The sequence below is a fragment of the Amblyomma mixtum genome, chromosome 1 (genome assembly GCF_055824585.1).
Source record: "Amblyomma mixtum isolate Tamu chromosome 1, ASM5582458v1, whole genome shotgun sequence".
Lineage (NCBI taxonomy): Eukaryota > Metazoa > Arthropoda > Arachnida > Ixodida > Ixodidae > Amblyomma > Amblyomma mixtum.
This window is the reverse complement of record NC_143012.1, coordinates 182,754,447-182,781,339: the sequence shown is the minus strand read 5'-3', so window position 1 is coordinate 182,781,339 and position 26,893 is coordinate 182,754,447. Positions and strand designations below refer to the sequence as shown.

The 26,893-nt window shown below is 48.4% G+C and overlaps 2 pseudogenes; one reads left to right on the top strand and one right to left on the bottom strand.

The window, feature by feature from the left end:
- Window positions 1-121: 121 nt before the first annotated feature.
- On the bottom strand, window positions 122-6,669 carry LOC149370172 (uncharacterized; annotated as a pseudogene).
- Window positions 6,670-9,361: 2,692 nt separating this feature from the next.
- Window positions 9,362-10,993, top strand: LOC149370171 (uncharacterized; annotated as a pseudogene).
- The last annotated feature ends 15,900 nt before the right edge of the window (window positions 10,994-26,893 follow it).

Here is a 26,893-nt window from a genome sequence, read left to right as displayed (position 1 = left end):
TTACATGGCAGTGTGGTCTCATTCCATACAACAAATGGTATCACTTCACATTCAACTGTGCAGTACTTATGCATGCAAAAAAGAGCCATCATTCTAACACACGGTTACTCAAGCTGGACGGTTACTCAAGCTGGCTCTTAACTATGGGAGTTTGGAGGTTGACGAGTGCACTGCACACAATGAGGATTTTGTCAATTGTTGCTTGATCACCATCTCCAGCTCTCTTCACAAAGCTTATTGGAAGTACTGTCTGGAAGACCCTGAAGACTTTCAGCCGCTGTATGGCCCGTTCCACGTGTATTCGTGCACTCGAAAGCTTTCTTGATGCAGTAACTTCCGCCCCTGGTAGCTGTGTCCTTCGCTTAGTCAGGGAAGGCATCAGAATTGCGGCACCACGTGCAGCAAACATTTCTTCACAACGGAAGCCCCTGTCTGCTAAAAACAAGTCTCCTCCCAGGCAGCACAAACCGTTGGCCCAATATTTGGAGTCTGTTGGCTATGTGTGGCCCTATACAGGGCCAATGTTGCCTTCATTGTCCCCATTGCGGCACTGCCACAATGTGCCATTTCCAACATTGGCCCTACTTGTCCGATGTTTTCCCCATATAGGCAATGCCGCTTAGTTACACCTCCAATGATGGCCCTACTTGTCCGATGTTTTCCCCATATTGGCAATGCCACTTAGTTACACCTCCAATGATGGTCCTAAATGTCCGCTGTCGTCCCCATATTGGCAGTGCCGCCTCATTACACCCACAACGATGGCCCTACTTGTCCGCTGTTTTCCCTGTATTGGCAGTGCCGCTCCACGACACACCAAAGATGTCCCTGTGATTATCTGTGGTTATTTCTCTCAATCCTTTTTTTTAAATATTCGGACTTGTTTATTTATTTATTTAATATGACCAACAACAGCGCTAGCGTCGAACTCTGACGCGAAATTACAATAAAAAGCGCGATGTAATTGATCACGCGAAAGTGAGCAGAGGTCAGATTCATTCACGAAGGTATACGAATTTTGAAAAGCGGCGTCTTTTGTAATAATGGTACGCAAAGAAAAAAGAGAGAAAGAGGTGCCACAATCAAGAAAATGAAATTTCGATTAGAGGAATGGTATAATAACGCACTAATTAACGTACTGCCTCGCATATCTCTCGCATACCTCGCATACCACAGCCCCCGATTATAGGTTGCCGGTTCAAATTCGTGTCTCAAGATATAGGCTCAACTAATAAGTTTATGCTGCACGAAACGCTGAATCGTATGACACAATCCGGAACACAATGCCTCACCCACAGGATGCTCACCCTAGAAAAAAACAAATAAATCGCTTTTTCCTCTACTACAATTTAACTGGGTCACAAATTATTGCGTGGCGCATTTGGAGAGAAGAAACGATCTGAGTGAAACGGGGTTTTGGTTTTATCGCAGATAAACAGTTGACGTGAACAACTTGCTGCACATTTACTGCGTGAAGAAGCAGCAGACGGGAAAGAAAATGTAGATGTATGTTAAATTAAAACAAAAAATAAGCGAACAAACGGCTCTGCTTCCTGAAGCCGCGAAGCTAAGCTGGCTAGGTTTCTTTAATGTTGCAAATTGTTTTGTTATTCTACTGTACATTTTGGTATTCTATAACGACGGCTCTAGCATACGTTTTTGCTTTAAATTATCACGTTTATCAAATTAAAGATCGGAACTTTTTCCAGGTCGCATTTCCACTAGTTTTTTCTGCCTTTTCTTTGCGCGTATCCTTAATACCAATGAGCCATAACAGGTGCATTGCTGAGTAGCGCGCCGCGTCATTTCGAGCTAGCGCAGACACGCACGGGTGGGCCGCATGACTATGGCTTAGACCGACCTGCCTACACTGGTGTGTATAAAATGTAGGTTATTCGTCGCTCTAGAAGCGAATCATTGGATTATATTGATGAATGGTGTTACTTGGACGTATGTAATCCTACTTTGTCCGCCACAAGTATCATATATGAAACACTCAAAGAACACGCACTGTTCCCGCTAATTTTATTTATTGTTTTATATTTCCGGTATTTTCATAGTAACACATTTATGTCAGCTTCAACCAAAGAGGCACACGACCGCAGAGATTCCGCTATTGTTTGAAGCCGTATTGACGAAATTCATGCCCAAGCTGGTGGTAGTGGTTTATTTAAAAAATAAAAAGTGAAGCAAAAGAATGTTGCCGGCCGCGGCAATTGCTATCTAATATCTTAAGCACCCGAGCTGCAGCCGGCGGAAACGAAAGGGAAAGGAAGAGGATAGTGAGGAGAAGTATAGAGGGGAGCGACAGCGAGAAAGGACAGGGTCCACGTTTCCACTTCCAACATCTCCGCATTGTCGTTTCCTTGCCGCTTTTCACGTGCTCAACTGCCTATGGCGCATCTTCCCGACATTCCGGAATTCTTTCACTCATTTCACCCCCCCCCTCTCCACCCCCTTTTTGAAGTCCCATACAGCCGCCTTTTGCCGTGCCGAGCCTCTTTGTTGGAAGAGCGCTGGCCCCCACCATGCTAGGAGTTATTTTTTTCTTTGTGATTTTAGGTGCACTGACCTTCTCTAACCTGTTTTCCCCTCGCGCCCAACTAAGCGCAACACCGCTCATCCACCCTCCCTAGATTTTCTTCTACCCCTTTTCCAGCTGCCGTTTCTCTTGCTGCAGCAAATTCTCCGAAAAATATAAGAAACCTGTCCCGTCGTCGTCTCCTCCTTTCCCGAACACTCGCCCAACGAGTATCGCCTGTAGCTAGCAAGGCGGCGAAAAGCCACACAACCAGCGTGCCGACGAAGCATGCGCGCTCAAGCTGACGCCGTTCGTTGTCGAGAATCCACACCCGATACGATTTGACAATTATGACGGAATTCAGTAGCCTGGCCTGCAAGATTCTATTTGTGAGTACCACCATACTTTTATATTGAAATGTGTTCGGAAATGAATATGGTTCTTGGCGTAATTGCCGCTTTGAATCAGCGCCGACCTTTTTTTTCTCCGGCAGGAAAAGAGAAACCGACAAAGCACTGGCGCCAACTTCTGAATGCCAACTTTCACAGCGAAATGTCTAGCGCAAAGGCAAGCACAGAATGGTGAGAACTTTATTTTTCAGCTTTGATAAAATGGATTTACCGAACGTTGACTATCTCTTCAATCACCGTGGCGGAGTGTTGTGTGGTCCGACTCATGTTGCGTTCATTACGACATTGGTCGCCTATCGTTTGTGCAAGATGAGTACCAGAAGCGCTTATTCTTCCACTGCAGCAGTTCTCTGGGTGCGTGTAATATTCCCGTGCCGGGTGCCTTTGTCTTGGCCAGTTGCAGGCGTACGAGAAAAAGCGGAATTCCTGGTCCCAGCGAACTTTATCCATGTTGTCTCGGAATTAATCACCCATGGACTATCGGAAGAATGATTTCGTGTGGTTTTCAAGTGAGATTTCCGTCTGCCCCGTTACATGCATGCCAAGCGGCATCGATAATCTGCTTACTTTAAAAAAGTGTATTCGGTCTCCTGCGTTCAGCGCATTTCGCAAAACTATGCAAGCCGTCATTGCATGGAATGTTATATTTCATAGCGAAAAAAAAACTCGCTCCCAGCTGTTCAATGGGGAGGAGCTGCTACCACCTGTGCCATACTTTGCTGGAACAAAAAGGCAAACAACCAGCTCGCAATAGACATGTAATTTTGATAGGAAATATAAAAATAGATTGATTTGTATATTTATCTCTTTTTGCGACTTTTAATATGTATTTGAGGGTGTGACATGGCAAATTGGGATTAGAAATTAGCAATACGGTGGGAAAAAATTGTTAAATTCAATTCAACATTTTGCTGTTAGTGTGGGGATTTATATTAAGAGTCATTTAGAAATTATACTTTCAACATATGTTGCGAGTACCTTCTCGCACACTGCGCGCCACTAAGATCAATGTGTTATTGTATTTCTTGTCTTTTTTCTGCGATGGTTGTACTTACACTCATGATCACATCATGCACTTCTTTGCAGCTGCGATGTACAGCCAGGTCATCGTGCAAGAGCTTGGCGACGAATTTGTTTCAAGGCACTGCAAACGTTCTCTTACAAGAGGAGTGCAACAATTAGTGCCGATATGACTCATCGATTCAGCGGCTCCGACAGTGTGCATTTCACGATGTACTGGCACCTTTAGATGCAATAAATTTCGTTCTTTGAATCCGTTCTTTCTTTTTTTGTAAGTCTTCTTTCTGCTTATATGTAAAATGTTACACATACAAGCTCCGGCTGGTGGAAAACAAGCGGTATATGTCTGCATTGTTGCTGGCTAGCAAGAGGTGTGGTACAAAACTAGGTGGGACCCCCGATCGCATACAATTTCCCACTGGCCTTGCAATTGATATGCCACCTATAAAAGTTAGATCAAGGGTGGAGAAGTGGGCACAAGTCGGAGCAAACCTGGGGTTATTATTGATACTGGCGGAATGTGGGCATACTATTGGCGCGAATTTCGGGCCATTATTGACAGATCGACTGAATGTGGGCATACTATTGGCGTGAATGTCGGGCCATTATTCATAGATTGGCTGAATATGGGCATAGTATTGGCACGAATGTCGGGCCATAATTAATAGATTGGCTGAACATAGGCATAATCTTGGCACGAACGTTGGCCATTTGTGGATAGACTGGCTGAATGTTGGGTCAATGCTGGTAGCTAGACTGGCTGAGTATAGGCACAATCTTGGCATGAATGAAGGGCCATTGTTGGAAAAAGTCTCGGATTGCTCAAATGCCAGTGTAGGACCAATATTCATGCCAATTTCCGCCACTCATTTGCCACTGTTGGACCAATCAATTTGTGCTGCTTGGGCTTCTTCGACCTTGTCAAGGAGTCCACTTTGCAAGGTCAACTCTTTGTCAGAAACTCTACCTCCCCATGCTTTTGAAACAAAAGATATGGCTCCTGAAGGTGTGATAGTGATAAGCACTTTCACAGTGTTGTGGTCCTTATAGTTTGAATACGTCTTGCTTCTGGCATCCATGTATGTGGGTCTCTGAATAAACACCTCTGTGCAATCAATTATTCCTCTCAGCTGATCAAATAATTTATCTTTGAATGCTTTAGGCCGGTGTGATTCAAGTGCACGTCGAGATGGCCAAATGATAAATTTCTGCATGTTTGCTGCCAGCACGTCGATCCATGAGTGAAAAATGACACTTACACTGCTGACAGAAATTCCAAATCGAGATGCCAGGTCTTTAGTGACAAGACCGAGCCGTAGTCGCATCAGCACAAGAATGAGCTGCTGCTCGGCATCAAGTGAAGCCCTGTGGGTAGGCGTCCAGACGGACAGCACCAGCTGAAGCAGTGCTTTAAACATCTCTATTGACACAAGGCCCGTATGAAATTTTACATTCTCATCCGACTGCATGACTACGTCCCTTGTCATATTTGAAAGATTTGGTTGTCCGTGGCTTTCCAGTTCGGAGATTTTTTATTTAGCTGCTGCAACTTCCAGCTTTAAAGAGACTACCTGGTCCTTAAGGAATCTGTTTTCATTGACGAGATATGAAATGTCCTGCATGGAGAGGGCAGTCTCGGTATCGGTGTCGCACGTTTTGTGAGCAGTGTCCTCATCCATGACAGCTTCGCTTGCACCAATGGAGAGGCCAGGATCAGCTGCTGCAGACACAGCTGCATTTAAATCCTGCTTCTTTTGAGCACGCTCATATCTTGCCAGCTTCTGCTGCACATTACTTTGCACCCGGTACGGAAACACCGTCGGAATGTAGTCTGGATGGTTCGGGTCAGACGAAGGCTTGCCTAAAAAAAAAAAAACGCAATTAAATGAAACACATCCAAGCATAATGTGCACTAACACACACAACAACGCGGACAAATGGTGCTGGCACAGTCTCGGTCTGCTAGTCAAATGACATCTGAAAAACAAACTGTGCACAACGTAGGCTTCGGTTTCGCTCGAGGTTCCATTGGGGCTACAGCTGAACCTTGCGGGAAGCATGTCGCAACATTCGTAATCCTTCACAAGGTGTCCTCCTTGGTGTGGAAACGAAATCGCAAAAAAAATAATAAATTCGCGCGGCGTTAGCACAGAAGTGATTTATGATACGCTGCCTTCAATTAACTGGCAAGCGCTGCATGTTTTTGCAGGTGGTCGCGTACGCGTGCAGGCGGAACCTAATCACATGCTGGTCAAATTCCCGGAGACCACGACTACGGCGTCTCTCATAGCCTCAGTCGCTTTGGGATGTAAAACCCCGCAAACCGAACCTAATCACGCGCTGCGGCAGAACTCATTTCGGCTGCATTTCATGCGCAGCAAAAAGTCACTCGAATGCCACATACACTTGAGGCTGACTCAAGCAGTGAACATTTTGGTATTACGTTTTATAACAGCGTCATAGGTCCAAAACGATACTTGCCTTGAACGAAGTGCGCCGAACAAACCTGCGAGCTTTTTGTAGGCTGCCATTTGTCGCGTCTAACCGCCGCGATCCAGGCCTGTCTTCGTTCGTGTTCTACAGGGAACCTGTACGTTCGTATTTCGGAAAGAAGATTTGTTCCGGACCGTAGACTGCAGCCTGGCACAGAACAGCAGCTTCCACGTCGTGTCCGCTTCAAGGGAGATAATTTCTTGGCAGAAAACATCGCGCAGCGAAGAGCAAATACAGCACGCACGGAAGCATCCAAAACACGGAGAGACCGAGAGACCGGAAGTTTTCTAGGGGAGCATCCGGTTTGAAGCGCGCTGGCGCACTCTGGCGGCACGGGGCCGTAAAAACCGTCTATACAAGGATTGCTTTGCATCCGAAAAGTGTCTTTCCCAGACGACACTCTTGCATACTTATTACGAACGTAAAGGCTCAACTCCCCTTTTCGCAAACTTTGGATTGCCGCAAGTTTACCAAAATGACTCTGCGCTTGGTTCCTAGTAGACGACTGGTGTTGGACGATTCGCTGCGCTTAGTACCTGGAGAGGGCAGGAGAAAGCGCAGCTGCCCCCTTCGGGCACTCTAGGGAGTCGCTCTGCTCTAAAGAGGGAGGAAGCGTAACAAATCGGTCAAAACCAGCCGCGCACGAGGAGCGAGGCGCAGCACAACCGTCCGTTCCCTTCCTCCTACTGCAAAGGGGTAGCTAAACCATTGTACCCTGGCACCTCTGTGTGCCCTTTCGACACTATCATTGTCGACTGGCGACATTCCAGCGCCCCTGTGTGTGTCGTTCCTGGAGAAGGGGAAGCTCGACCCTTCTAGTTTCCACAAAGAATGTGAGAGTGTCCTCTGGGAACGATACCTTCTAGTTAGAAAACAAGCATTGCGGAGAAGCTTACTTAGATTTCTGCAAAGGGTTTATTATGGTTGCAGCCCCGCCGCGGTGGCTCAGTGGTTACGGCACTCGGCTGCTGACCCGAAAAACGTGGGTTCGATTCCGGCCGCGGCGGATGAATTTCGATGGAGGCGAAATTTTAGAGGCCCGTGTACTGTGCGATGTCAGTGCACGTTAAAGAACCCCATGTGGTCGAAATTTCTGGAGCCCTTCACTACGGCGTCCCTCATAGCCTCAGTTGCTTCGGGAGGTTAAACCCCAACAAATCAATCATTATGGTTGCCCTTGAACCATGAATCGCTTGCCCAAACAGTCAGGTAACCGTGTGTGATTGGCCTTTTCCAGAAACAATCCCTACGCTCAAAGGTAGAAAGTGCCTGGCTGTTACATGTTGAAGCATCCCCCCCCCTCGCTGTCCTAACTTTTGAATGACGTAATTCGCATTCATATTAACAACATACTGTAGAAAGGGCGCAGAATAGAAAAACGACAGGGTGAGTGCTAGTTCTGACCTTTTTCTATTCTGCGTCGGCTCTACGCTGCGCTGTTATTATGGTACTTATAAACGTATACACATCCTTAGCCCGTGTCTCCCAACGTTCATATAAGATAACCATCTATTTGCTTTTCCTACAGTTCCCTTTTTTTCCCGGCGCCGTTTTGAGGTTTCGTGCTTACTAGCGCAGTCAGCCCTTGTCACCTACAATGCACACGAGGTTTACCTAAATTGCGATGCTGGCCAGAATTATTTGCACCTTTGTTTCGTCTTGCCACATTTTAAAGGGACCATGAAAAGAATTAAAGGCCGCTTGTAAATGTTAGAAGTTATGCTCAGAAGCACTGACACCAAGTACGAGTCTTCGGAGCTGAGCCGGCAATTTATTATGGCTTTTTAAAAATCGCGTTTTTTAAAATTCGCGGGCCGCTTGGTGTCTTCGTAGGGAGCGATTTTGAAACCAAAACCGGGAAAACAGACGTCACTAGTCCCATGACGTCGGTAGGCCACCACACGCTGTCATTCGCTCGAGCCGCGGCAGCTACGACGTCACGGGCACACTTCCGGTAGCGGTGGAAATCGTCTGCTCGAGGCGCCGCGCGACCCCCTCGGGCAAGCGCGGGCCAGGGCATTGCCTTCACGCATATGTTTTCAATTTACCTCTGCCGCCTCTTTCTGCCGGGAGTTCGGGAGCAAAGAAAGCGCCGAGACCGGAGAGACGCTGCCGACGCACGCTGCTCCTCGGGAGTGCGACAACCGGAAGTCGTAAACCGAACGTCAGCGAATGACGTATTCATGGGCGGAGCCCAGTTCCGGGCTGTTTTCTTTATTTTTTCTTGGTGCTCCGCGTGTATGAGTTGAGGGGGGAGAGGAGGAGCGTGATTTTTAATCGCCTATAACTTCGTTGTTATTCATGCTAGCTCGAAAATTCTTTCTCTGGGGTGACGAGTGATGGATTGCCTATCTTTACGTAATCTCAATTAATTTGTTTCATAGTCCCTTTAATATTCTGTTCGTTTCACTCCTCACATTGTGCTTTACAGAAAACAGGCAGCGCTACCAGCGAACAGCAGCCCTGCATCAAGCAGAACACACGGCACATCACCACAATCTGCGTCATGTGCTACTAGCTGCGAAGTCACAATGACTGACTGCTGGGACGGCCTAGCAATTCAGAAGCCCTTGCCAGCGCTCGTCTTTCAGAGGGATGCTCGTCTTTCAGCGCAGGATGGTGGCGTATGTAGAAGAAGAGTTGTCTGTGGACCACTTCGTAAAGGCTGTACAAGAGCTTGGCGAACAGCGCTGTCCTTGTCCTATTGGAGGGCGCTTTGAGTGTAAAGAGGAAAGAAGGATCGGCCTCTGGTCGGAGTTCAAATTCCAGTGCAATGGCTGCCATGAACTCAGAAGAGTCGCTACCTACCCTATTGCAGAGCAAACGCCTCTCACAGACAAGGCAGCTCTTGGCATAAACGATGCTACTGTGGGCATTCACAAGCATCGGGTCTGGCCATTCGCATCTGGAGGCGGCAATGGCGGTCATGGAGATCCCTGTCATGGGCATGGGAACGTTCCTGCGTCGAGAGGAGACACTAGGAAAGGTATGAGCACTGGCATTTTGCTATGTTTTGTTTCTATGCGACTTTGTATGTGTAGTGCGGAATATCCCACTGTGTGCAGCTGTTGCTCTCTTTGTCCGGTCTTTTGTGGTTCCTGTCTGATTTCGAACTATAAATGTTTCAGGTACTGATGATTCACATTACATTTTTTTTGCGCTGAATTAGGACAGACAGCCAATGCACATATTCGGTAAAATTGCGAAGACCTCAGCACTCATAAGTTTTATCAAATTGAAGCACCAGAAAAAATACACAAGAAAAGAAAATTACCGCCACACAGATAATTCAGCCTTTTCGTTTGTTCCAATGCAGGAATCCTCTCCAAATGCCGTCATCTTAGGTAAGCGCACAAAAAAAGCTCCTGTACTTGGGTGTGAGGAACAAACTGTGCAGCACTTGTGAGTTCTATGCCAGGAAAAACGTCGATACAAAGAAGCACACGTGCTACAAAAACTGGGACCATTGAGGCAGGTGTCCTTGTTGAGGGTTTCCAGCTAAGCATGGAGATGCACGGAGTTCAATCCGCATCTTTATAGGAGATGGAGATTCGTCTTTTTACTACCAGATTCAGTCAAAGGTTGGCTACGGTCGTTTCATCCGAAAGCATGAGTGTGCTAACCATGTTGCCAAGTGCTACACTTCCCGCATGTATGTCATTGCTAAGGAAAGCACAGGTGGCCGGCCAATGTTATCAGGCCCGAGAATAAGGCGCACAGAGAATGGTGCGCGCAAGGCTGTCAGTCACTATGCCGAAATGTTGCGAGAGGATGCTGCTGATGAAAGACAGCTTGTTTGTGATTTGGCCACTGACTTGAGAAATGGCCCAAAACATGTGTTTGGGTGTCATAATGGCTGTAAAAGCTATTTCTATGACCGCACCAAGGGTGAAGACTTATTCTGGACGCTCCCTACCATGCTGACAACAAAGATAATGACTGCAGCCAACAGTATTGCGGAAAAAGCTGACCGGCTCATCAGTGATGACATAAGCAACCTTGCGGAAGCCCTCATGTCTCTTGTTGCTAAGCTTCATGGCTGCAAGCAGATCAACCGGTGCCAGAAGGGTTCTTATGAGCATCGCTGCGAAGCTGCTCGGCTAAGCTCCAACTGGGGCCCCAGTGGCAAGCACAAACTAGCAAAGCTATGATTTGCCAGAGCCCCGGTGCTGTCTACATGGAGTATGCCAACAAGAAAATGGCTGCAAAAGACCGGCGATTGCCTAGGAAAAGACGACTTTTTTACAGCCAGTATGAACAGAAGATCCGTGCCGCTAACACCTCATCGCTTCACTATGGGGCCAATTGCATGAAGCCAGACATGTAACCTGAGGAGTTTGCTGAGAAAGCAGAAAGGCAGCTACAAGAGCTCCAAGTTGATAAGGAACGAAGCAAACAGATTGAGGCACAAACGCGGGGACAGGCAGAAAATTGGAATTGGTTCGAGCAAAGGAGGCTTCGCCTCACTGCTTCAAATTTGCACGCTGTCTCCGTAAGAAAGGACTGCACACCCTGTGGCACACTGGTCAAGGCCCTGCTTCATCCATAGAGCTACACAAATTCTGCCACGGAGCACGGGAAAGAGCGTTGCACTCCACGGATGAACCGAGTTATTCAACCATGCGGGCTTTTTGTTGGCCTTAAGCGTGGATTCCTGGCATCGTCACCTGACAGGATAGTTGACGAGGACCTAATTGTAGAGATGAAATGCCTGTTAACTGCAAAAGAATATGAGCCCCTGGAAGCAGCGCGAAAGTTTTCAGAGAAAAAGCAAAAAGAAGGTGGTGCAGTGCTTAGACGATCGCACAGATATTTTTACCAAGTGCAAGGCCAGCTTCGTGTCACCAGAAGGAATATCTGTGACTTCGTAGTGTATACAAGAAAAGGAATACACGTGCAAGAGGTACGCCGAGATGAAAATTTCTGGGCGGCGAAAATGACGCCATTCCAGGTACGTTTATATAGATCTGCCTTCTTCCATAAATTGTAGACTCCCGCGTTGCTCGCTCCATGGAAGTGCGCCGTCCAGACTGGAACAGGACTGCTGTTGAGGGCAGGGAAAAAGCAAAAAAGAAAGCACTGCCTGAGGTAACCAGCAGTCAGCCCAACAGATAGAATGACATCCTTGCCTCTTGACATGCCCTGCCCTCTGTGACGGATGCGGTGCGGCGGAAACTCTAGAGCCCCTGGTCCTTCGCTGTACCGCGTTCGCCGATGCTCGTCGTGACATGCTCGCGGCCTACAGGGCACTATCCCAGACGCTCTCACGATGCTGTTGTGGCCGCAGGACAGTGCGCGCGTCCGTGAGCGAATAATGGTGAGCCTCTGTGCATTCCTCGAACAGACGGGCTTGACGACCAGCCTGTTCTCCGCCGGGTAGTTACGTGCAGTGACCGAACGCTCCGCGTGTGCTACCTTGGACGACGAAAAGCTGCACGCCCCACTCCAGCTGTTTTGTGCTTTGTGTCCTGCGTGTGTGTTTGTACTCTGCTCTGCAAGACCTCTATGCATGTGCGACCTGTATATTTGTTATTATGTTAATATGTAAATAGATTTATTGCCAGTGTACATCTCCCCCTGAGCTTTCTTCTATCCCCTCACCTCTTTCTTTTCACTTCTACACGCTGCCTGCTACCCCTCTATTTCCGCTGCCCCAGCTCAGGTGCTTCCAGCAGCGACAGCAGATGCCGGGTCTAGCAATAATCTTTTTCTTTCCATTTACCATGTTGAATAAAACCACTTACCTTAGCTCTGTGACATCGATTAGTCTGTTCATGAATTACCAGGGGGAGCCGAATAACAACTACAATGAACGTACATGCCCTCGACAGCTGAAGCCATGACAGTGCCCTATGCAGTAAACTAACTGGTTCGACCAGTAAAAACTGTGCATGTAATTGCTTTCGCCTTCATTTTACTTCATAAATTCATTGAAGAACTGCCGCACTCCAGATCAGAAGGAATGCGATCTGGTCGATGCGTCTAATCATTTAGTATTTACTGAAAAAAATTGCTTCGCAAGCAATGGACGGTGTTGTATGGAATAAAAATCGGAAGCCAATTATTTTGCTGCGAATGTGTGAATGCATGGCAACTGCCCCATCTCAAAATGATTTGCTTCCAACCCAAGAAACCAAAGGGCGGGCTCAGCACAAAAGTACAGTCATGAAATTCATGAGCGTGAACACAGCAGCGCGTGGCAGATAGCCTCGAACCCTACTCGTGGCGATACGCGGCGGCCGCTTTCATAAACAAAGACATAAACAAAACCATAAACAAAGCCACAAGTAGGGCTTGAGGATACTTGCAATGCGCTGCCGTGTTCACGCTCATAAATTTCATGACTGTACAGACGTTTCTTGCGTGTTCCCTGTGCAATAAATACGACAATACACTCCGGTTACATTCAAGTAATGAACTACTGTTCGCCCAATATATTGGTTCGAAAACTACCAAGGGTGCCGCCGCGGTGGCTCAGTGGCTATGGTGCTCGGCTGCTGTCCCGAAAGGCGCGGGTTCGATCCCGGCCGCGGCGGTTGAATTTCTTTGGAGGAGAAATTCGAGGCCCGTGTACTGTGCGATGTCAGTGCACGTTAAAGAACCCCAGGTGGTCGAAATTTCCGGAGCCCTCCACTACGGCGTCTCTCATAGCCTTAGTCGCTTTGGGACGTTAAACCCCATAAAACCAAAAACCAAAACGAAAACTACCAAGGCACGCACTATGCTTTTAGCCCGTGCATTATTACGGGAAGCTGAAGCAAGACAGGGCAGCAGCTGCCAACGTTCTTCCATAGCATTCCAGTCTTGACATCGCGTTTCAGTGTCGAATAAAATACCGCGGGGGAAAAAAATTATCTGAAAATGATTACAAGCATGTTATGGTTGCTTGACAACAGGCGGTGTTAAAATAACAGCTGTCCCTTCAATTTCCAGGTACGCGCGCGCGAACACGCACACACACACACGCACGCACGCGCACTTTTTCTATCTTTGATCCACCCCAAATCGGGGCAAATCGACGCAAGGCGAGGAAGATATACATTTCAGCACGCGATGAAAAATTCTAGAGGCAATAAGCAACCTAAGAATGTAGTAAAGTTCACAAGTTCTTTATCTTCCTTGCACCAGGGGTGCCCCGTCAGAGACGGTTTAACTGGAAGACTGAAGCTTTTCTTCGCACCAGAGGTGCGGTCAGAGACGGTCTTGCGATGAGTTGAGACGCAGGGATAAAGGGAAACTTGAAGTTTATGTACAGATATTTACAATCACATACAAATTTAGACACTGGAGATACATTAAGCGGCAAAAAGAGAAAACAACAAGAGGCGGAACTGGCTAACACTAGGGGAGGCCCCTACTCGGCATAGAAAGAAAAGTTTAGTTTTTCTAATGTCAACAAAAATACAAAGCAATACTGCTGAACTCAATGCTCTGATCAGGCAAGCACATGCGCAGTGACGCAGCACTGAGCACGTCAGTAAGGCAGTAAAAGAAAGCCGAGACTCGACCGCCGCGCAGGACGATGAAATAGCCGAAGATCTCGGCATAGAAAGAGAAGTTTATTTTTTCTAATGTCACAAAAATACAAAGCAAAACTGCTGAACTCAATGCTCTGATCAGTCAAGCACATGCGCAGTGACGCAGCACTGAGCACGTCAATAAGGCAGTAAGAAAGCCGACACTCGACCGCCGCGCAGGACGATGAAATATGTCGACCATTTGCGCAAGAACTCAGCCTCACTCATTGACAGTGCGTCCACGCATGCTTGCTCAAACAGGCGCGTGCGGAGGCGCTGCAACATTGGAAACATTGCTCTTTGCGGACGCCCATTTAAGGAAGCCGCTCCACGCTGCCGCCACAAAACGAACATGCCGACACACCAGAGTTGAAGATGCATAGCACCTGACCTTAACTCAGAACGCTTTTCCCGGCTCCGGGGCCCGGTTTTAAAGCCCTAAAGGCCCGGCCCACATTTGGCAGCTTCCAATCTTGTTGCACTCTTAACATGATTGGCTCTTCAAGGGCATGGCCAGCCCTCTCCACATCAAAATAAAAGCAAAAACAAACACAAACGCTCAGTCATGCCAGCACGTGTGGGGTAGAAAATTCTCTCCCTCGCAAAATAAAAGTAAAAACAAACACAAAACACACTCGTGCGAGCACGTGCCAACGGTTTCCCTAATGACCCCCCGACCTTGGCGTCGTCTCGGAATTGGGGATTATCGGGCTTAAGCGGGCAGTTACCGCTGAGAGCTCGGACCTGCGTTCCAAGGCGACAGCCTTCCCAAGGCTGTTTATACCCCTGTCACACGGGCATTTTCGATCCTCATTGAGTCAATGCTCATCGAACTCAATGCAGATCGACGGTTGTCACACGGCCACTTCAAGCGCAATCGACCTCGATCCTGCTTGACTGGATGCCGGCCCCTCAAGAGTGCTGAGGTTCCAAGCACAATCGAAAGCACTCTCGCTCTCACGAAGCTATAAAAATAAACACTAGTTAACAAAATAAAACTACAACTGTTGCTGTTGTAATTGATTAAAATGCAAGACAGAACATTTTCAGGCACTATGCCTGCTTATGTGCAAACATATTTATAAATAATCTCGACACCACGCTCCAAGCTTCTACGTCAGTGTAAACAACAAAGATGGCGTCCTTCTGCTCGTCGACGCGCAACTGATGGAGCGAGCGCGAGACAGCCGCTCTCATCGACTGCTGGCTAGGCCGCCTAGATAATTTGCGGCGCCAGAAGAGAAATGCCGTCTACGCAGAAATCGCGGAGGCGTTGCAGACCCTCGGGTTCAATCACACAACAGAGGTAAATAGGTGCGTCGCACGTCTGGCTACGGATTTGGCTGCCGCTGCCCCCGACTGCACAGTGTTGCCGGACATCACCTTGTTATGGCTGTTGGAGGAACAACTGGCGCCACCTAACACACATGAGGGAAACTTCTCAAGGAGCATTGAAAATGCCCGTGTAGCACCGCTGTCGCCGGCTATTCCTCATATCTATTGCACCCCTCGTCAACGGCGCCCTGGCACCGTTCTGTCCGGCAGTGCTTAATCCTCTCAGGAATTCTGCAGACTTTTCGAACGAGACCTTCGTCGCGAGTTTGCGCCTCGCCTGGTGTCCCTTAAGATGAGGGGGGGCGGTCGTCGTGTGGCGGCTCTTCAGTCCCATAGTTGTGACCGCTCTTTTGCCCAGCCAGCGCGAATTGGCCCCGCGGGGCGATGGACACCAGAGCGGCCCGGCGCCCTCGTGCGCGTGCATCGTTCCAAGAAATGTCATTCTTCGCTTCGAGCGCACCCCACCGTCAAGTCCCGTCGCGGAGGGAGGGCGGGGGGTCCATTGAAGACGGCAGCGGCGGGGTGCTGAGAAAGAACGACCGGCCCCAATGACCCCGCTTGCACTACCCATACCTTACAAATGTAAACTGGACACAAAATATACGTACCGTCTTTGTCAAAAGTAACCAGGCTGCCGCGACGGCTGCGGGAGCAGGCGCGCGGCCGTGCGGCGGCGTTGCGCTCGCTGTCGCTGGCCGGCGCTCGCCCGCTCCGAGGGTGCATCTGCTGACGTAACTCTGCACCCTCACCCTCGTTTCTTAGATATGATAAGACTAGGCGCGTAAGATGTGCGCGCTGCGCTTTCGCGTGTTCGGAGCACGGTCGCGCTGACCGAGGGCGCACTGTATAGCAGCGGTGCTCGTCTTTCGTTACGGGCAACTACGCTGAAGTGGATACCTCGCGTTTTTCGCTGTATAATTATGCCTGCCTATAATTATGCCATGTTCTATAAAATGGATAAGGAAAGTATCTTTTCTTCTGCTCGATTTGATGCGTCTTAATTAAATTTAAATAAAGCTTAGCAGCAAGCAAATGCAAGAAATTATTATAATGAAGCATTGCACTGACCCCGCTGCGGTCGCTCAGTGGTTAAGACGCTCGGCTGATGACCCGAAAGACGCGCGTTCGATCCTGGCAGCAGCGGGCGAATTTCGATGGAGGCGAAATTCTGAAGGCCCGTGTACTGTGCGATGTCAGTGCACGTTACAGAACCTCAGGTGGTCGAAATTTCCGGAGCCCTTCACTACGGCGTCCCTCATAGCCTGAGTCGCTTTGGGACGTTAAACCCTAAAAAACCAAGCCGAAGTATTGGAGTCAATTATAGGCATAGTAACCACGGGGCTAATAGAAACAATTTGCGGATAAAAAACAGATAAGTGGCCTCGAAAACCGCAAAAGGCTAAAAAGCTTCCCCATGTGCGTGCACTCAAGCAGCGGTACGCAACACAACCCAGAAAAAGCGTATTTAAATTCTGAGGACCGTTACCCTGCTTTAATTAAGACGCATCAAAACGAGCAGAAAAAATTATACTTTTCTTATCCATTTCATACAACATGGCATAACTATAGGCAGGCATAATTATGCAGCGAAAAACGCGAGGTATCCACTTCAGCGTAGTTGCCCGTAACGAAAGACGAGCACCGCTGCTATACAATGCGCCCTCGGTCGGCGCGACCGTGCTCCGAAAACACGAAAGCGCAGCGCGCACATCTTACGCGCCTAGTTTTATCATATCTAAGAAACGAGGGTGAGGGTGCAGAGTTACGTCAGCAGCTGCACCCTCGGAGCGGGCCAGCGACAGCGAGCGCAACGCCGCCGCACGGCCGCGCGCCTGCTCCCGCAGCCGTCGCGGCAGCCTGGTTACTTTTGACAAAGACGGTACGTCTAACGTAAATAAGAGCACGCAGCTGAGGGTTCAAACGGGAGAGGGGAGGGGGACGCCTAAATGCCTAGGGCCAAAGGACGGCCAAAAGGGCCGTCCTTTGTGCGTATGCCCATATTGTCACGTTTCAGTGACGGCAGTCCAGCGGTCAGTAAGACAGCAACAAGACTTGCAAACCAAGCTCTTTATTTGGGCTGACTTGCGCCCGCAAAAAAACTTAATCACTCGGCAGCGGCGTGGAAAGAGAACTTTATTTTTTTCTAAAGGAACAAAAATACGAAGCAAAACAGTTGTACTGAAGTCTGATCTTTCAAGCACATGCGCAGTGACGCAGCACTGAGCATGTCAGTATGGCAGTAAGAAAGCCGACACTCGACCGCCGCGCAGGACGATAAAGTATGCTCGGCAGCGGCGTAAGCAACAAACGTGCTCGTCAGTCGTCGAACTACGAATGCCCGCCGCATCGCTCAATTTAAAGCCCGCAAGAAAGCTTCGAGATAACAGGTCTACAGTAATCTGGAAAAACGTAGAAGCAGCTCTTCATGGCTGTGATCAATCAAGATTACTTCGGTCCCTTCTCCCGTCACGACCAAAAATGATAACACCCCTTTCCTGCAGCATTGAGCGCGAACGAACGGACACTACAATGATACGTGGCAAAATACTGTGCGAGGGAGGCAAGGGCGCAAAGGAAAAGGGTGGTGGACAATCGGTTTCGGCGGTTTGGCGAATGGGCTCCGTGTTTCCTCCTTTCCCTGGCGAGGATCTTCACTTGCCCTCCCTCACGTTCGCCTCTCTCTCCGCGCTCGTCAGCGGTGAAGCCACGCAGCATGCGCACCATTCTGACAGTTCTAAGCACTGTAGGCACGCCTGCTGTTGTGTGCGCGATGCCGCAGGCAGCGACGTAAACCACGCTTCAAGTGCTACGATGCTGTCTGTGCGCATTCCGGCGTTCACGCTCGTCTGTCTCGTGGTTCACTTCTGTAGTGGACTCCGTCGGGGAAACACGTGCGTCCGCTGCCGTAGCAGCGAAGTGGTAGCCGTGTTTAGCAGCCAGCGCCCCCCTTGGAACCACGTGGAGTACACCTGCTTCCCTGACCGTGCCTTCTCCTCACGTGAGTGAAGCAACCCATTTATTGTGCCGCAAGCGTTAGTATTATTAATAATGCGAAAGCATTAGAAGGCTATGTTGACGCCGGAAGTGTCCGCAATATGTGTCGTCGGAAGTTGGTACCCTGTGACTGCGTCCGTCATGGGACAATAGCAGCTGCAGAAAATTCATTAAAAATAAGATTGGGGTCTAGGGGGCAGTCGAACTCGGGCCGCCGGCGTGCGAGTTGACATTAGAGGATGACGCAACTTTTATAAAGTGATCACATCATGCCCAAGCTGGTTCACAATCGCTGCCACGTGGAGATAGCAGAAATGTTTAAGATGCGCGCGCAAAACTGCGCCCGCCGAAGCGACGACGCTTGTTCGAACAAGAGATACCGGGAAGAGCACCTAAAGTTTACCCTCATTGCACTAGAGTTACTGTATATGCTACCGAAGGTAGCAGAGTTGCGCATCTGTTTTAAAAACACCTTCGCGACTCCATTGGTAGAGCGCCATCACGTGGTGTCCAAGCAACCGTGTACTGCGGGGAAGTTCAGAAGGGTAGCGGATCGGGCTAGTTGGTGCAGATTTGACATTTTTCAAGCGCTAAGACAACAAGGACGAAGAAGGAACAGACAAGGACGAGCGCTTCTCCCTGCGGGGAAGACGACGCTCGGTGGGCTAAATCGTCCACTTTCGGTTCTGAACCGGTTTTACCGGTGTCGAGAGCTCCCCCGCAGCCTCTGTTCCCCGATTCGAGACGCCCTGCAGCCTTTCTTCTCCCTCTGAGAGATTCCTGGGTACGGTGCATGTTTTGCCCATCGGACCAGAAACACGCGCGCTGATGACGTCGGCCGGGAGAGGTCTATTCCCGACGACGTCGCAGCAGCGAACTGGATTGATAGCCGGCCAAGATCGAAGCGGATCCACTATACGGCTGTTTACGTTCGCTGCTGTGGGGTGTCTAGCGTGCGTAGCTCACGCCTTTTTTTGTTTTGCTAAAAGTTACGTTGAGGTTTCTTTACCGAAAACAGGCTGGACTTGCGGATCTGCGCTTTTTCGTGTACACTGTTGAAACGCTAAAATAAAGCTCTGCGTTGCGTATTTATCCCGGTTGGCATAAAACCTGAATGGCAAACAATTTTTAATCGAGGCAAACATTCAGCAGGAAAATGGCGCAAGAGACGTGGACAAAAGAGACAAATACGACAGTACCAGGGTTTGGCACTTGTCCTGTCGTATTTGTCTCTTTTGTCCACGTCTCTTGCGCCATTTTCCTGTTGAATCATGAACCAACTAGCCCAAACTAGAGTTCTTCTTGAGGGAAACATGTTTAGGCATCTGATTGTTTACTTCAGATGGTAACGTTCATCCAGTTTCGAGTAAACTGTATTTTGGATTTTTGTACTGTCCTTTTTATAGTTCCAGCTCATAACTTTTTGCAGAGCATCGTATTTAGTAAAGGAGACTATAAACAGGTTTTTTAACGCAGGTCCGGTGAATAAATGTTGCCGCAAAGACGAATGAATGCTGCATTTGCACGGCGTATTTAGAATACTGAGTCTGCCCTTAGGTTATCAGGTAATAGTTCGGGGAAGGTGACTGTGGGAATCGCTTGCTGCCGCAGCTCACGGCGCGCGCTAGAAACAGCACCGTTTTTTCTTGGCCATATTTTTTGACTGGGTTACGCAGTCTGCTTTTTAGATGCTTTTTGTTTGCGATAAATCAAAAAAGTGGTTTAAAAACCGCGGAAAAGCGCCCACGGTCGATCGGAGCCGCAGCTGCTCGCACCGCTGGCACTCTTTCATTGTGAGCACGCGCCGTCCTGCTCGCGGGCGCAGAAAAGAGGTGTTGCCGCTCGCTGTGAGTGAAATCTTCCATTATATGAAAAAAAATTAGTTCATACGCTCTTTCCCATTCAAAAATGCTTTTATCCGGAGTTGTTGGGTATGAAATGGATGAGAACGAGAAACGGCAGGAATCGATGACTGCTGTGGGCAGGGTGCAGTAAGCTTTTTTCTGTTGCTAAACACATTTGGTATGTTGCATGCGTGACATTATTTCGACCAGTTTTTGCTGTAATTCACTAAGCATGCAGTGTTTAGTGAAGCTCGCGCTAACGAAGCTCATTCTTTTTTTTGCAAGTAAAGCCCTGCGCCGGTCAGATAAAGCAAAACATTATTTTGGAGACTGACACCAACAGCTAGCGTCATTATGCAGACACGTGTGAGGCGAGGTCAGTGATAGCCTCAATGTTCCGACTTGTAGCGCCTGGCTGAATTTTCGAAGTGGCTTTCCTTGTAAACAATTTCTTAAAAAAATCAAAATGTTTGCTTGCACATGAATGAGCGTTTGGATATAAGCGATGGCTCTGCAAATTGTTTTGGGGATGCGCGAGCGCTGTAATCGGCATGAAAATAAATATGCCAACCGCTTATCTCCGTTGTAGCGATTGACGAAACTAAAGCATTTTTTCTCTTAGCCGTATAGCAAGCAGCTCGTTGGCGCATTTCGTGCGTGTTTGCGTTTTTCTCTTCAGAAAATAAAAATTATTTCCATCATTATTCAGCGAAACTCGTAACGAAATCCTTATTATTTGGCCAATAAACCAGCATGCACCGAACTGCTCAGCCACCCAACGAAATTATTTTGCGAAGATGGCCGCGCCAAAAAAAATGGTATTAACCTCGAATTCCACGTCTTAAAGGGGCTGCGAAACACTGCCTCGGGGAATACCGGCTATACTTCAGGTGGGTTCTTTATGTCACACAGATGCTGACTTAAAAAGAATTACAGGAATCGATGCACAGGAACGGGAGTTATTCAGTGAAGAAATTTCAAAATACAAGCAAACAAAACGCTGCCCTCAACTCGATTTTGGCGGGGCTTCCCACTCCTATTTCGCTCTCCCAATGACGGCACCTGGCGCAACCAATCAAAACAGCCAGCCAGAGCACGTCGCGGAAGTTTGTACTCCATGGTTGCCTGCTCTCTGTGAGACTGGCAGCGTTGTTTCCATGCCAGAGCGCCCCTGGTGGTGTATTTTTATTTTACTTGCTTTGCCGGGCTTTTATCTAAGACAAGCAAGTTGTTTTTGTTGATCTAATATAAAACGCAGACAGGTGACAAAATGTGTCTCTATTTATTCACACAATTTGCAGTATATTTACTGTGATGTCATATCCGCTCGCGCCAGGTGATGTCATATCCGCTGCGAAAAACCCGCCACTGTGTGGCGACATCATTAGAGCCATGAAGTTGTTTTTGGGAGGACATTAAAATATTAAAAAACGGAATGTACGCGGTATTACCGACGCTAATAGCACCATTATAACTCACTGTATGCAATCAACAGGCAAAACAGTTAACTAAGATTGGGTTTCTGAGCCCCAGCTACAAGGCAACTCAGATTTGAACTTTTTCAGTCGATAGATGGCAATACCTGAGTACCCCAAAAAGGAGGGAAGTTCTATGGCCCCTCGAGGTGTGTAAACTACACCGCGACACGGAAGTATTCGTTCTTCCGCGTACAAAAAGTAGAGCCCAGAACTTTCTGTAGGTATGCGGCCAAGGTTCCGGGGACCGAAGCACAAAAAAGTTAACCCATCTCAAGCCATTGAGCACAGAAGCATGTGGGGGTCATACAATGGACCATTTCCCAGTAACCCACCAATTTAGCGTTTCCGGTTTGGGTTGCCTAAGCTTCCTTGAGTCTTTTCTGCAAAAATTCTTTTACAATGGTAGGGTGGGGTTACTGGTTTCGCCTGAGCAGACAGGTGTGGTCGGTTAAAATGGCGGAAGAGACGCTTGGTGCATCCGCAGGACATTACCCCGAAAAGGTTCCATTGTGTTGAACACCTATGTAGTCAGTCTCTAAATAAAAGGAAAGAAAGGAGCTCCTAGCACAAGGCCTTATGACTGCTTTTCTTCCCATTCCCGCGTAGCCTTTCTTACATAGCTACAGAAGCATGTCCTCGGTTGTAGTGACAGCCTGTAGCTTACTTTGCCTCGTCTCGTACGAGCCTTCCCAGCGCCAAGCACCCATCTTCCGCTTACGAGCACCAACAAGGCACCAAGCAAATCAAAGTTGGATGAAACTTAGAAGGACGAGAAGTGTGGTTTGCAAAAGCACGGAGAGCGTCGTGTAGCTATGCATGGTGACTGAACGCAAACTTTGGCACTGCATAAGCGAGTTCTTGCTTAGCTCTGTTTACATGAACCAATAACGCCAGGTTGAGTCGGGGTTCGGGCTGAGGGAAGTCAACCCAACTCGACCAATGCGTATTTACATGAACTCGATTTTAGCTAGTCGAGACCGGTTCATAAGCAACGACACCAAGCGTCGAGCACCGCATTGCGAGCGAGCAGTGGTAGCATCCAAGATTGAGGCACACCACCGCTGCTTCGGAGGTGCGACGGCGCGAGTGAAAAACAAGTTTGCATTTATCCTCTCCCCTCCGTTTTTTCGGCCCGGCAGCGTTTACAAGCACATCGGGGCAAAGGTGGAGTTGAGTCAACCCCCGATCCATTGTCTCGACTCGGCGCGTTTACTTAAACCCAGTAACCGGTTTTTGACCCGATAGAGAGCTTTAGAATAGGGGGCCCCAAGGCTTGGGGTCCCCAAGGAAATAGCGGGCCCCAGCGCTACATACGAGTGCACCCATGCGTTTTAGAATAGGGGTCTCCCCTACGCAGCGGAGTCAGGCTTGCGTTTATCGATTGCAGCGCCACTATGGCAAACCAAAAAGATACCCCTAAAAAAGATTTTAAAATATGCGTTCATTTCTTCGTCAGAAACTTTTATTATTGCAGACACAAGATTTAAGAGTAAAAATTATAAGTGTGTATTTTTACTGATGCGGGAAATTCCGTTCGAAAGTCCCACCAAGTCATCTCTACGGCGACCAAAAAAGGCGTACTTGCTAAGCCCAGCATCTTTGTAACCACAGAAGCAATCTGAAAATATGGCGCATTTCATGGCTAAAATTTTGTGGTCAGGGCATCATCAGACAAAGCGATAGCTTCGTGCGCCTTTCGTTTGTCGAGAACGTAATACAGAGTAGCGGCGACAACGAATCGGTGGTGAAGCTGGAGGCCCCGCTTCGACGGCCGCCGCCATGTTGCCTGTACGTAGAGGGGCGTTGGGGCGCACGCCTGTTTGAACCTCGCGCGCTATCTGACGTCAGACGACGCATACTCGCTAAGCCTAGCAGCACTGTAAACACGAAGCAATCTGAAAATCTGGGGTGTTTTATTGCTCAAATTTTGTGGTTGAGGCAAGTTCAGACAAAGCGGTAGCTTCGTGCGCATTTAGTTTGCGTGAACGTGGGCCACAGCGCAGCGACAACAACGAATCGGTGGTGTAGTGAGAGGCCCCGCTTCGACGGGTGCCGCCATGTTGCCTGAAAGTAGAGCAGCGTTGGGGCGCACGCTATTTTGGCGAAATAGCGTTCGCCGCTAATGTTAACCTAAGACGCATGGCGGGGCTTGCGTTCTGCGCATGCGCACTTCGACGCCCCAAACTTCTTGGGGGCCCCCTATTCTAAAGCTCCCTGATAACTCGACTTACGTGTGCTTTGGTGCGAACAATGCCTTACTGTGTGTGCTGCGGGAGGGGTGGGGGGTGAGGTGCTTTTCGGTGTGGCCTTGCATCCCGCTTCCTTTTCGCACCACAAGCTCGAGAAAAAAAGAAAAGCAAAAATTCTTTCGATGTACAGCCCAAGGAAGAAAAAAAGGAAAAAAAGAAAACAAGTTCGTCTAGGTTCTAAGAAAAAAGTGTGCGCACGACCACAGACAAGCAAGAAGTTGGCGGTAGAGTGTAGTAGCGACAAAATAATTTGTCACCAGGTGGAGCCACGTCGCACTAGTAAAATTTTAGCGCGAAATTCAAATCACCGCAGAAAATACATACACAACTTTCAGAGCCTGTAAAATACAAACACTATAGGTTCGATATGGATAAAAATTGCGGCTTAACAATCAAGAAAGAAAAAGGGAGGACATGTTGCGAACGAAATTCGATTAGTTTTTTCCTGAGATGACTTGAAAGTTCGACATATCTAAAAGCGCCATTTTTCTGGAACTTTGCGTCTAATTGGTAAAAAAATGAAACTTAAACAATAAAATCTGTCCGTAACATTTTCTCTGTTCGCTAAAGAAGAAAACGCTGCCACAAATCTCATGAAAATGGAGCCATGTTTAGACACGGTATAGCTTCTGAAAGTTCCTATGGACACTGCCACTGGTGAACCGTCTTAAAATGACTGCGAAGCACTGCTTGGGGGGATACCGGCTATACTTCAGGTGGATTCCTTATGTCACACAGATGCTGACTTAAAAAGAATTACAGGAATCGATGCGCAGGAACGGGAGTTATTCAATGAAGAAATTTCAAATTAGAAGCAAACAAAACGCGGCCCTAATCTCGATTTTGGCGGGGCTTCCCAACCTATTTCGCTTCTCCCAATGACGGCACCTGGCGCAACCAATCAAAACAGCCTGCCAGAGCAAGTCGCGGAAGTTTGCACTCCATGGTTGCCTGCTCTCTGTAACTCGTTCTTGCTGAGACTGGCAGCGTCGTTGCCATGCCAGAGCCCCTGGTGGTGTATTTTTATTTTACTTGCCTTGCAGGTACAGTGTACTTGCAGGACTTTCAGCAAAGACAAACAAGTTGTTTTTGTAGATCTAATATAAAACGCACACAGGTGACAAAATGTGTCTCTATTTATTCACACAACGCCAACCAATATTCTAATTTTGCCCAACCTTCTTCAGGGGTGACTAAAGTGTGCCAGCAGCAGCGGGGTGTTGCCTTCGCTCAACACCCCGCTGCTGCTGGCACACTTTAGACACCCCTGAAGAAGGGACCAAGTTGGTCCCGAAACGTTGGGCAAAATTAGAATATTGGTTGGCGTCAGTTTTTCTCTCAACTAACAAAAACCAAACCAGACGGACCTCCGTCGAAGATGTTTTAGTTCAGTATATTTACTGTTTGTCCAATCAAGCTCGCGCCAGGTGATGTCATATCCACTGCTACAACCCGCCGCTGTGTGGCGACACCTTCAGAGCCATGAATTTGTTTTTGGGAGGACATTAAAATATTAAAAAACGGAATATACGCGGTATTACCGATCCTAATAGCACCATTACAACTCACTGTAAGCGAACTGGGCCCCTTTAAATGATCTTGTGATTTACTTGCAATTCACATTTCGCCGTTACGGTGCCGGCTTTTTCGTCAACAATCTGCTTCACGGAGTCGACCCGATCCACCAGCAGTTCTTTTCCCAAGTTTGCGCTGCGAAAAAAAAATCACTGTCCACTATTTCGCTGAACCTACATCTGAGAGTGCACTGTCGCGACAGGAAGAAACGCGAACAGCGCGGTGCGTACGCGCTCCGCTGTTTGAATTTATTAAGCATGAAATGCTTTTAGCTCCCGTTGTTGGCAGTGTGGTGACGTCACGCCGAGACCGAGAGCCAACATCCGGGCACTGAATTCCACTCATCCGGGCACTGAAACGAGAACATCCGGGCAACGTAGGAAATTTAACGAGACTTATACGTGATCTGTTAGGGGCTTTGAGAGAGGGCCGCTTAGAGCAAGAGGGGAGCTCCAGGGCGAGAAGGGCTTTGAGCGGAAATACTGCCTCCGCGCCGTCCCCAAGGATGGCGCTGTGTGGGACCATACTCACGGCCGCTGGGCCTTCAGCTAATGACATTTTCCCCTTTGGCAGGCAGTTGTATGCACTAGAGATGGGCAAAACGGCTCACTTCACTGAAGTGAGCGGCTCAGCTCACTGAAATGAACCGGCTCATTTGAGCGGATCACCGGCTCACTTGAATCTCCAACAATGAGCCGGTTCTTTTGAGTGAGCCGTGCTTCTTTTGGAGCGAGGAAGCCGGCTCTCCCTCTCGTTCACACTGAGCCGTGCCCGTCCTGAACCGTTCCGTCGGAGCCGGGTCTTCTGCTGAGTAGAGTTACTGTATATGCTACCAAAGGTAGCAGAGTTGCGCGTAGGTCCGCCATCTTGCCTGCCAAGCAACCGAAGTTATGCGGCGAAGCCGCACTCCGTTTCTGCAGGCGACATGCCTAGCGCATCACCGATCGACCGTGAGCGCTTTTCCGAGGTTTTTAAAGCACTTTTTCGATTGATCGCAAACAAAAAGCCCCTAAAAAGCTGACTGTGTAACCCAGTAAACAAATGTGGCCAAGAAAAAACGGTGCTCTAGCGCGCGCCGTGAGCTGCGGCAGCAGGCGATTCCCGTCACCTTCCCCGAACTATTTACCTGATAACCTAAGGGCAGACTCAGTATTCTAAATACGCCGTGCAAATGCAGCATTCATTCATCTTTGCGGCAACATTTATTCACCGGACCTGCATTAAAAAAACTGTTTATAGTCTCCTTTACTAAATACGAAACCCTGCAAAATGTTATGAGCCGGAACTATAGAAAGGACTGTATAAAAATCCAAAATACAGTTTACTCGAAACTGGTTGAACGTTACCATCTGACGTAAACAATCAGATGCCTGAACATGTTTCCCTCGATAAAAAATGGTTTGCCATTCAGGTTTTATGCCAACAGGCATAAATACGCAACGCAGAGCTCTATTTTA